Here is a 13,466-nt window from a genome sequence, read left to right on the forward strand (position 1 = left end):
CCTTCGCAAATAACTATAGTCTCTGCGCCTAAACTGGAGACCTTGGGTGCAATTGGTGATCCTTTTAGATGGTTCAAGATGGTGTTTGGCTCCACACCTATTGAGGTACTGTATATTATTCACGTAAACTTTTGTAATCTGCCTTTTTCATTTGTGCACATAAGTTAAGTATCATCTTGGAGTACACTTTTGGTACTAATATTATGTTCTATACTCAATGAAGAGCTTGTCCATCCTATCAGTGGTGGATTCTGTCAAGACCTTACATATCAGTATGTGGTGTTTTGATCTGAACACGATTATTGGCTTGCTGCAATGCTTTCCATGTCTGGAGAATTTGTATATAAAGGTGATGATTTCACACACATTGAAAGCCCATATATAATGTACTATAATTAATCGTTTAGCTATCACTCTTTCAACATAATCTTTTTTAGACATTAACTGTTTTCAATCTTCATCTCTATTTAGGCACTAACACATGGAGAAAAAGGTATAACCAATCGATGGTTCAAGAAGCACCGGGAATTTCTCAGATCTCATGACATTCATTTGAAGATAGTAACACTGGAAGGATATGCATCCAACAATGCAAACACTAGCTTTGTAACATTCTTCATGTTGAATGTGGGGGCACTATTGTCTGTGAGGATTAAGTTTTTTGACAAGAAATTTCTTACGGCTGCAAGTGTTGAACAACATAAAAAGAAGTTTCAGGTGGACCTAAGGGCTTCTGATCATGCTCGGCTTCTATTTACAACAACTTGTCATCATGTACCAGTAGAATTTCTGGCCAGGGATCTTGATTTTATGGATCAGACTGACCCATTTGATTGTGACTGCTGAAAACATTGGTTGAGTTAGATGTCATTGTCCTGTTCAATCTAGATTTTTTCTAAACCTAATGAGCAATTAATCCTCGTGCTTTTGTACTGTTTGCAAGCTGGAGTTAGATATTGTTTCCCTTTTCAACTCGGTTTTGACCCATATTTTCTTTCATACTGGGCCAATGGCTTACCATTACTTTAATTAAGACATAAATATTATAAGCATTCACAACATAGGGAAAGGTCATGTGTGTACTAGCCACATATGTAATTCGATGTTCAATCTGTTTATGGAATCAAGTCCTTATAAGTTGTAAGTACATATGATGTTGTTTTGTGTGCAATGACATCGCACACGGACTAAACAATGGAACCCGTCGGTGATGTTTTCATCAATCACTCACAATTGTATCCCACCAAGCGTTTGCCCGCAACACACACGACTTATTAGCAGTAATCGCCTATGTTGTTATCGGTCTTTGCACACGTTTCCGATTACAAACCCGTTTGCCACGTATCACACACATCTTGTTAAGTTGAACCGTTTCTATTCTCTTGTCTCAACGCAAACAGTTCATCCGAGTGAATTGCATACCATATATCGCACACACATTGATCTGGCTGACCATTTCTTTTGTGTTGCCTAATCACAAATAGTTCATCCGAGTGAACCGTATGTTGTACATCGCACACACCTTCATCTGGCTGCCTGTTTATTTTGTTCCTCCTCATCTCAAATAGTTAATTGAACTGAACCATATGACCTGCATCGCACACGCAACTAAAATCTGAACCGTGTTTGATGCATCCTCCATCGCAAACAATTTGCACCTTTTTACGGGTTTTTAGACCACCGATTGCAATTATTGCATCGCACACAGTTTTGTCGAAGGGTCTCTAATCGTAGTGTCGCGTCAGCAGCATCCTGCAGTAGTGCCAGTAGGAGAACCAAGCAACACTACGTAAACAACACCTGCACACAAATAACAAATACTCGCAAGCCGACGTGTTAAATGGGTTGTCAATCCCTTTTGGGTAATGGCGCCAGAAATTGGCAAACAGACGTGATAAAAATATGATGGATGGGATAAATATATCTCGAATAAAATAAATTGCAGCAAGGTATTCTTGGATTTTTGGTTTAATAGATCTGAAAATAAAAAGCAAAGGAAAATAGATCGCAAAGGGCAAATATATTAAGGAAGAGACCCGGGGGCCGTAGTTTTCACTAGTGGCTTCTCTCGAGAAAAAAATAGCAAACGGTGGGTGAACAAATTACTGTTGGGCAGTTGATAGAACTTTAAATAATCATGACGATATCCAGGCAATGATCATTATATAGGCATTGCATCCAAGATTAGTAGACCTTGTCCTGCCTGCATCTACTACTATTACTCCACACATCGACCGCTATCCAGCATGCATCTAGTGTATTAAGTTCATGGATAAACGGAGTAATGCAATAACAATGATGACATGATGTAGACAAGATCTATTTATGTAGAAATAGACCCCATGTTGTTATCCTTAATGGCAACGATACATACGTGTCGGTCCCCCTTTTGTCACTAGGATCAAGCACCGTAAGATCGAACCCATCACAAAGCACCACTTCCCATTGCAAGATAAATAGATCAAGGTGGCCAAACAAAACCCAAATATTGGAGAAGAAATACGAGGCTATAAGAAATCATGCATATAAGAGATCGAAGAAGACTCAAATAACTTTCATGGATAAAAAGAGATAGATTTGATCATAAACTCAAAGTTCATCCGATCCCAACAAACACACCACAAAAGAATTACATCATATGGATCTCCAAGAGACCATTGTATTGATAATCAAATGAGAGAGAGGAAGCCATCTAGCTACTAACTACGGACACAAAGGTCTACAAAAGACTACTCACGCATCTTCGGAGAGGCACCAATGGACATGATGAACCCCTCCATGATGGTGTCTAGATTGGATCTGGTGTTTCTGGAACTTGTGGCGACTGGAATTGATTTTCGTTGACTCCCCTAGGGTTTTTGGAGTATTGGGGTATTTATAGAGTAAAGAGGCAGTCCGGGAGGCACCCGAGGTGGCCATAACCCACCAGGGCGCGCCTGGGCATCCAGGCATGCCCTGGTGGGTTGTGCTCCCCTCAGAGCACCCCCAGGCGCTTCTCCAGCCCATTAGATGTCTTTTGGTCCAAAAAAAGTCCACAAAAAATTTCGCTGCGTTTGGACTCCGTTTGGTATTGATTTTCTGTGATGTAAAAAGCATGCAAAAAACAACAACGAGCACTTGGCACTATGTCAATAGGTTAGTACCAAAAAATGATATAAAATGACTATAAAATGATTATAAAACATCCAAGAATGATAAAATAACAGCATGGAACAATCAAAAATTGTAGATACGTTGGAGACATATCAAACATGGCCATAAAAAATTTCTTCTCTCAAAATAATTTAAGTGAAGCATGAGAGAATTTCTTTAATATTTACTAACTCTCAAGTAAATCTAAGTGAAGCATGAGAGCATTTCTTCAAAAATATAAAGCACACCGTGCTAAAAAGATATAAGTGAAGCACTAGAGCCATTCCATAGCTCAAAAAATTTAAGTGAAGCATAAAGAGCAATTCTAACAAATCATAGCATAATTTTGGCTCTCTCAAATAGGTGTGTCCAGCAAGGATAGATGACACAAGCTAGAAAGCAAAACATGCAAAGACTCATATAATACAAGACGCTCCAAGAAGAACTCATGATATGTGATGAATAAAAATATAGCTCCAAGTAAAATACCGATGGTTGTTAGAAGAAAGAGGGGATGCCACTCGGGGGCATCCCCAAGCTTAGTTCCTTTTTTCTCTTTGGACAATAACTTGGGGTGCCATGGGGCATCCCCAAGCTTAGGCTCTTCTTACTCTTTATTCCTTCATCCATCATGATCTCGCCCAAAACTTAAAAACTTCAATTACACAAAACTCAACAAAACCTTCGTGAGATCCGTTAGTATAATAAAGCAAATCACTACTCTAAGTACTGTTGCAAACCCATTCATATTTTATTTTTGCATTATATCTACTGCATGCCAACTTTACCATGGCTCATACCCCCTGATGAAGTCCATAGATTCATCAAAATAAGCACACAACCCAAAGAAAACAGAATCTGTCAAAAATAGAACAGTTTGTAGCAATCTAAAAAATTTGAATACTTCTGTAACTCCAAAAATTTCGAAAAATTAGGACAGTGTAGGAAATTTGTATATCAATCTAGTGTAAAACAATTCAAAATTTTACCACACTTATGTGATTTATTAAAATTGTTTTATTCGGCACAAAAGTTTCTATTTTTCAACAAGATCAAATCAACTATCACCCAACATGATCCCAAAGGATTTGCGTGGCACAAACACTAAATTAACCAAAGAACACAATCATAACAGTAGCATAATTGTGCAAACACTTAAGAACAAAAAGAAAAAGGCAAAATATATTTCATTCATTGGGTTGCCTATCAACAAGCGCTATCGTTTTACGCCCCTAGCTAGGCATAAAGCATAGATCTAAGTATTGTCATCTTTATTTTCCAACTCCTCAATCAAACACTTTGAATTCTTCAAAAATTTAGCATACAAATTTTTAATAAAAATACTTCTAGGAACAAGTTTGAAAACTCATTCCTGCAAGTAGGATCTTTTAGCACTTCAACAAAATCAGGGTGAATACTAATCATCTTAAGATCTTCTTTGTTACTATTAGAAATTGCACCCTTGTTTTTAGTGACTTGAGTAATCTTGCCAATTTTTATGGGAGCTTTTTCAATAGTTTTAGTGGAAGAAAAATCCGTGCTTAAATTACTAAAAATTTCTTCCAACTTATCAATTCTAGCGGGGCTCACATCTATTCTCTTGTTGAATGCGAGTTCTTTTTCTTTTAGCACTTTAAGAGCATCTCTCGCTTTTGACCCAGTTCTATTAGCAAGATTGTGCATCCTTTTTATCTAATTTTTCAATGTTTTTTCAGTGAGAATTTTCTTTTCAGAAGCATCTAGCCTTTCCATAACATGCTCGAGAGTTAAAGTTGTTTCATTAATCATAAGAGGTGGTGAACCCACAAGATTTCCCATAGCATTAAAAGCATCTAGAGAAGGACACATCAGGAAATTTCCACCGGTAATCATATCAAGGATGAATCTATACCAAGTAGTGATGGTGTAGCGACCAGACCTCAAACGGTCCAATCTCTGTGCTCCGGTGCCATCCCTGGATCAGTAATGCTGACACCACACAGTCCTTGAAGGACTTATATCAGAGTAGAAATCACACACTTATTACATCGAGTGTCTCAATAGAGATCTTATTACAATAAATATGGCTTAAGGCCATCTAATAACGATAACAGCGGAAGGCTTGGAAGATAAGTGAGTCCATCAACTCCAACGGCATCACTGAGTATAGAACCACGACCTAAAACTCCTTAATCGTCATCTGAAAAGTCCGCAACATTAACGTTGCAGCCCGAAAACGGGTCAGCACATGGAATATGCTGGCAATGTAACACATAGAGAGTAATGGAATGAAACAACTATACTATATGCATATTTGGCTGGTGGAAAGCTCTATGGTTACAGTTTTGCAAAAGCCAATTTTTTCCCTACTGCAAAGGAATAAATTTATTTAACTATTATGGTGGTTGTTGAACATTGAGAATGGTTGACAGCATCCTCAATCCCAATTAAGTAACATCATTAAACAAACCCATCAAATTAAATTTTATAGTAACATGTTGAGATTCACATGATAATCCAGGTACTAGATACTCAAGATGTCCATAACCGGGGACACGGCTAACCATGATTAGTTTATACACTCTGCAGAGGTTTGCGCACTTTTCCCCACAAGACTCGATCTCCTCCGTTGGATTCTCGCACTACATGGTGTTTGAGAAACGGATGACCGAGACATAGTCTTTCAGAAGCGCTAGCACCTTACGATGGGTAGACCGTACCACCTACATCCCCTACATCTGCTAGTCTACCACTGTAAGAGTTCGCACGACTTAGTCAACTATGCTAGAGCCCATAATAGCTTGTGGCTGCACACGGAAGTTTCTAGCATGAAAAATCTCATGATCCCTTTGAGCCTGGGTGGCGGTCCAAAAGAAAACAGGCAATCCTGGAATACCCAGGTACCTCAATCCACCCAGATGTGTATTTAAGTTGCCACCTTAGATAAACCATTGATTTAAAAATCTCACATCTGTCATGGATATCACTCACCCAATCCACGTCTACTAGCATAGCATAGCAATAATAAGCAAACGTAGAAGTAACTCCCAAAGGTTTGATAATAAACAGGTAATAGGTACTACCTCAACTACTTCCCAAACCCACAATTTAATTAGATCCTAATCATGCAATGTGTAGGGATTGATCTAATGCAATAAAACTGGGTAGTAGAAGGTATGATCAAAGTGTTACTTGCCTTGCTGATGATCCGGGAAACCTAGTGATTTGAAGTAACAAGCGGCGCACTCCGGGTACACTATCGCAAACAAACAAGCATACAATAAGTACTCAACTAATGCACAGGTAAAACTCAAATAAGAGATCTAACCAGAAAGTTCAACTTAAGAACTCCGGTTGGCAAATAGAATCAAATCGAACGAAGCAACGAAAGACAAACGGCAAAAGAAACAGGCTTCGATTACTATTCTGGATCTAGGGAAATTTTTATAGTGGCAAAAACTTGTTTGAGTTGGTTAAACGGAAAGAGGGTTTCGAGACGAAACTCCAGGCGCTTGAATCGCCTGATTCCGATAAACGAGTGAGAAGTTATACTAAAACGAAAATCGGATCAGAAATCGCGATCAGAAAAATCGCGGATTTAATCCGAGAAAAAGAAAAACGACAAACAGTTTAACGAACGAACGTTCGTTAACTGGATCTAAACGACGAACACGTTCGTTAAAACAAACGAATGAGCGAACGCTCGCTAAATAGACTAAACCGAAATAAAACCGATCTAAAAAAACGAATCTAAAAAAATAAACCGCGACTTTAAAAAACCGGGCGGTTTTCTTAAGAAAACCGCCGGCGACGGCGGCTACCTTGGCGGCGGGTCCAGCTGGCGGCGGGGCGGCTCCGGCGAGACGGCGCGGGGCAGCGAGGTGCGCACGGGCGCGGCGGCGGGGCAACGCGGGGCGGCGGTGGGCGGCGGGCGACGCGGGGGCGGCGACGGCGGTGGCGGCGGCGGCGGCCTAGGGTTAGGGTTAGGGCGCGGCGCGGGGCTCGAGGCGGGCTGGGGCGCTGGTGGGCTGGCCGGCTCTGGCGGGCGCCTTATAAGGGCTGCCCCGGGCGGAGTCCCGCTCGGGTACGGCCCGGAGTCGGTTCGCGTTTTTTTAAATAATAATAACGCGCAGAAAAACAAATAAAAGAAATACTAAACGGACTCCAAAAATCCCGAAATAAATTTTCCCCGGCTTCTAAAATCAAGCCGCACAGGATGAACATTTATTTGGGGCCTAAATGCAATTTTGAAAAACGCGCATTTTTCCTAAATTCAAATAAAATAGCAAATAAAACCAAATAAAATCTTATTTGATTTTTTTATTAAATCCTCAATATTTCTTTATTTTGGGAAAGTCATTTTATTCCCTCTCTCATATTTTTGCAAATGGAAATTATTGAAGATAAAATAAATAAAATCAAATGATCCTATTTTTCAAAATTTGAGACAACTCAAATATGAAAATAACGAAATCCCCAACTCTCTCTAAGGGTCCTTGAGTTGCGAAAAATTTCTAGGATCAACCAAAATGCAATAAATATGATATGCAATGATGATCTAGTGTATAACATTCCAAATTGAAAATTTGGGATGTTACAAACCTACCCCCCTTAAGATGAATCTCGCCCTCGAGATTCGGGTTGACTAGAAAATAGGTGAGGGTGGTCCTTCAGCAAATCTTCCTCTCGTTCCCAGGTGGCTTCATCCTCCGTGTGGTGGCTCCACTGAACCTTGCAAAACTTGATAACCTTGCTGCGGGTGACTCGACTGGCATACTCTAGAATCTTAACTGGTTTCTCCTCATAGGTCAAATCACTGTCCAACTGAATTGCTTCCAGTGGTACCGTATCTCTCAGCGGTATGTCAGCCATCTCCGCGTGGCACTTCTTCAACTGGGATACATGAAATACGTCGTGAACTCCTGACAATCCTTCGGGCAATTCCAACTTGTAGGCTACTTCTCCCATACGTTCCAATACTTTGTATGGGCCTACAAAACGTGGCGCTAACTTTCCCTTAACTCCAAAGCGCTTAACTCCTCGAAGTGGTGATACTCGAAGATAAACTCGGTCTCCGACTTCGTAAACTGTCTCCTTGCGTTTAGAATCTGCATAACTCTTCTGCCTGGATTGAGCTACCTTTAGCCTGTCGCGAATTAATTTCACTTTCTGTTCAGATTCCTTTATCAGATCCGGTCCAAACAACTGGCGATCTCCAACTTCATCCCAGGACAATGGGGTCCTGCACCTCCTTCCGTACAAGGCTTCGAAAGGGGCCATCTTCAAACTGGATTGGTAGCTGTTGTTGTAAGAGAACTCTGCATATGGCAAATTCTCATCCCAACTAGATCCGTAATCTAGCGCACAAGCTCTTAGCATATCCTCCAAGATCTGGTTGACTCTCTCAGTCTGTCCATCTGTCTGCGGGTGGAAAGCTGTGCTAAACTCTAGTCTGGTTCCCAAAGTCTCATGCAACTGATTCCAGAACTTTGAAGTAAACTGGGTTCCTCTATCTGATACAATGCTCCTTGGAACTCCATGCAGACATACGATCCTGGTCATGTATATCTTTGCCAACTTTGCACTGGTATAGGTAGTCTTCACTGGAATGAAATGAGCTACCTTTGTCAAACGATCGACTACAACCCATATCGAGTCATAGCCTGAACGTGTTCTGGGCAATCCTGTAATAAAATCCATGCCTAGCTTATCCCACTTCCATTCGGGTATCGGCAATGGTTGTAGCAATCCTGCTGGCTTCTGATGCTCTGCCTTCACTCTCTGACATACATCACAAACTGCTACGTACTCCGCAATATCCTTCTTCATTCCGGTCCACCAGAAAATATCCTTCAAATCCAAATACATCTTGGTATTTCCTGGGTGAATCGAATATGGTGAATCATGGGCCTCTTGCAGAATTAGCTTCCTAATCTCCGGATCATTTGGCACATAAACACGGTCTTCAAACCTTAAGGTATCGTGCTCATCCTCACGAAATCCCTTAGCTTTTCCTTTGCTAATTTTCTCCTTAATAGAAGCAATCTCCTTGTCAGTCCTTTGGGCTTCTCTGATTTTATCCATCAATGTAGACTGAATCTCCAATGCTGCTACATAGCCTCTCGGGACTATTTCTAAACATAACTCTCGAAGATTTTCGGCTAACTCCCTTGGTAATTCTCCCGTCATTAGGGTGTTGACATGGCTCTTACGGCTTAATGCGTCAGCTACTACGTTAGCCTTTCCGGGGTGATAATGCAATTTCATATCATAATCCTTGATGAGCTCCAACCATCTCCTTTGTCTGAGATTCAACTCCTTCTGTGTGAAAATATACTTCAAACTCTTATGATCCGTATACACCTCGCAATGGTTTCCAATCAGAAAATGTCTCCAAGTCTTCAGTGCATGCACTACGGCTGCTAACTCCAAATCATGCGTAGCATAATTCAACTCATGAGGCTTAAGCTGTCGTGAGGCATATGAAACAACTCTCCCTTCCTGCATAAGCACTGCTCCAAGTCCTCGACGTGAAGCGTCGCAATACACCTCATAATCCTTGGTCTGGTCTGGCAAAATCAACACTGGTGAAGTAACCAAACGTTTCTTCAACTCCTGAAAACTAGCCTCACATTCCTCTGTCCATATGAACTTGGTATCCTTCTTCAACAACTCCGTCATAGGCTTCGCAATCTTTGAGAAATTCTCAATAAACCTCCGGTAGTATCCTGCGAGTCCAAGAAAACTCCGGATCTCTCCCACGGTGGTTGGTGCTTCCCACTTGGTCACGGTATCAACTTTAGTGGGATCTACTGCTATACCTTCTCCGGATATAACGTGTCCGAGAAATCCAACTTCCTTCAACCAAAACTCACATTTGCTAAACTTGGCATATAGTTGATGTTCCCTGAGCTTTCCAAGAACCAAACGCAAATGTTCCTTATGCTCCTCTTCATTCTTTGAGTAAACCAGGATATCATCAATGAACACTACGACGAACTTATCCAAGAACTCCATAAACACCTTGTTCATCATGTTCATAAAATATGCAGGTGCGTTAGTCAGACCAAATGACATAACGGTATACTCGTACAGCCCATACCTGGTGGTAAAAGCCGTCTTGGGTATATCCTGTTCCCGAATCTTCAACTGGTGGTATCCTGATCGCAGATCGATCTTGGAAAATACCTTAGCTCCTTGCAATCGATCAAACAGATCATTGATCATCGGTAGTGGGTACTTGTTCTTGATGGTTACTTCATTCAATCCTCGATAATCGACAACCATCCTTAACGATCCATCCTTCTTCTCCACTAGAAGTACTGGCGATCCCCAAGGTGAAGAACTTGGGCGAATATAACCTTTATCCAGTAACTCCTTAATTTGCTTCTTAATTTCCACCAAATCCTTTGCAGGCATCCTATATGGTCTCTTTGATATTGGCCCTGTGCCTGGCAATAGCTCAATCAAAAACTCAATATCTCTATCCGGTGGCATGCCTGGCAACTCTTCTGGAAATACTTCGGGGAAATCCTTCACTACTGGTACTTCCTCCTGCACAACTCCTGTTAAGCAATTTACTTGAGTCCTCTTTGGCACATGTCGGGATACATACTTGATCCTTCTCCCTTCTGGGGTGGTAAGCAAAATTGACTTACTAGCACATTCAATATTCCCTTCATACTTTGATAACCAATCCATGCCTAATATCACATCCAATCCTTGGGATTCCAATACTATTAGGTCTGAGGGAAAAACATAGTTACCAATCCTTAATGGTAACCGATCACACCATAGACTAGCCATATATTCTGCTCCAGGCGAGGTTACTAACATGGGTGACCTAAGGGCTTGGGTTGGCAGTTTATACTTATCCACAAATCCCCTTGATATGTATGAATGCGATGCACCAGTATCGAAAAGAACGAGTGCAGTAAATGACTTAACCAAAAATTTACCGATTACTGCATCCGGCTGCTCTTCAACCTCCTCCACATTAACGTGGTTCACCTGTCCCCTGTTGAAAGGGTTCGGCTTCTTCCCAGAGCTTCCATTGCCATTTCCATTCTGTGATTCAGGACATTCATTGGCATAATGTCTGGTCTTCTGGCATTTAAAGCAAGTGACTTGGCTCAGGTCTTTCTTGGCTGGGGTTGATGGGTTGGTACGGTTCTGGCCGTTGCTTCCTCCATTCCCATTACCATTCCTGGGGCCATTGTGATTGTGCGAGCTTCCTCCTCCATGGGTATGCTAAAAATGTCCTCCCGTTCTACGGGTAAATCGTGGCTTCTGCTGAGCTCCCGAATTGTACTTTCCTTGTGCATACTTCCTCTTGCGATTTTCAATTTGCTGCTGCTTCCCTTCAATCATAAGAGCACGATCTACCAACTCCTGGTAGTTGTTGAAGGTTGCTACCATCAACTGCATGCTCAACTCATCATCCAGTCCTTCCAGAAACTTCTCCTGCTTAGCGGCATCCGTAGAAACGTCATCCGGGGCATAACGTGCTGGCTTACTAAAGTCCTCCTCATACTGGCCAACAGTCCGTCCTCCTTGGCACAAGTTGCGAAACTCTCACTTCTTCATGGCCATAGCTCCTACTGAAACATGGTCCCATGTGACAGTATCGACAGGGAAAGTGGCTGTGAAATTCTCCCACCATGATGCTACGGGTCCTTCAAGCTGATGTGTAGCAAACCTCACCTTCTCCGCATCCGTGCATCCTACTATGGTCAACTCTTTAGCTGTCTTGCGAGCCAATCATCTGCTACTATCGGCTCAGTGCTACTGGAAAACACCGGCGGATTCAGCCTAAGAAAACGGGCTAAGTGATCAACAGGTGGTGGTGGTGGTGGGTTGTTGTTGTTGTTCCCATGATTCTGGTTCTGGACTAGCAACTGCATTAATGTGTTCTGCTGCTGGATCAACTGGGTGAGCTCCGGTGGAAAGGTAAATCCGGGGTCACATCTCGGAGGCATCTGAGGGTTTAGAAAAGATGAGATTTAAGAATAGAGGGGGTCTAAAGAGAAAACACTACCCATATGCACATGAGGCAAAAGCAAACAATTCACTTCATTCAATCAAACAAGGGCATACAATCGATCTAACTATCGCAAAAGTGCTCGGACTACTATATTTACATGGTGGACTACTACTATTGATGAGGTGGTCTACTAGAAATATTCTTCGGTTGCAGACTCCATGATATCTTCTCCAGCTTCATCAACATAGTCATCATCGCTATCATCTGGATCCGAGTCGGTGTCATTGATGATGATGTAATCTTCCGGGCGAATCTCCTTGGGTTCTTCGTCTTCATCTACTGGCGTAGGGCCTCCCATAAATATTACAATCTTCTTGATCAGATCGTCATTCTTCCCCACTAATACTTCGATTTCCTCTTCATAATCTTCATGTGTAGCCTTGAGTTCTTCCTCCAGTTCCTTGATTCTGGTCCTTGCCTTCTTCAGGTCTATCATGTCGGCGCACATCTGGTTCTCATGACGTCGAATGTGCTGGTTTAACTCCTGGATAAAAGCTGCAATTGATCTATCCTTTCTGGTGCTAATCATCTCCCAGTGCTCATCTCGGCGCCCACAAATCTGGTAGATAGTATCCTTGAGATCATTGCGGTAGGCTTCTCCAATGCGTCCCATGGCGATGTGAGCTGCCAAGCTCTTTCCTAGACTCCAAGTTGGTGCATCAAAAGAAAACTCTATGGGCTCAGTGACTGGCATGAACATCCTTCCTGGAACTTGAACTTGAATCATCCAGCGCTCTTCTTCAGGTAAAGTGGCGTTGTAGGTTCCGGTGAAGCTTGGTACTCCTATGTTCAGGTATCTAGTGACTTCCTTCAAGTGACGTCCAAAGGGTGTATCTTCATCCGGTTGCGTGAACTTGTTCCTTGCATCCGCCATCCTAAAGAGTAGAAAAGATGAGAGGTCATGAAGAGAAGAGAGTGAGTAGTGGTCTAGGTCTTTAGCTTAGTGGTCGTGTCCTACAATAAGCGTGTGCTCTGATAACATATTGTAGCGACCAGACCTCAAACGGTCCAATCTCTGTGCTCAAGTGTCATCCCTGGATCAGTAATGCTGACACCACACAGTACTTGAAGGATTTATAATAGAGTAGCAATCACACACTTGTTACATCGAGTGTCTCAATAGAGATCTTATTACAATAAATATGGCTTAAGGCCATCTAATAACGATAACAGCGGAAGGCTTGGAAGATAAGTGAGTCCATCAACTCCAACGGCATCACTGAGTATAGAACCACGACCTACAACTCCTTAATCGTCGTCTGAAAAGTCTGCAACATTAACGTTGCAGCCCGAAAACGGGCAAACACATGGA

Source organism: Triticum aestivum, chromosome 1A, assembly GCF_018294505.1.
Source record: "Triticum aestivum cultivar Chinese Spring chromosome 1A, IWGSC CS RefSeq v2.1, whole genome shotgun sequence".
NCBI lineage: Eukaryota > Viridiplantae > Streptophyta > Magnoliopsida > Poales > Poaceae > Triticum > Triticum aestivum.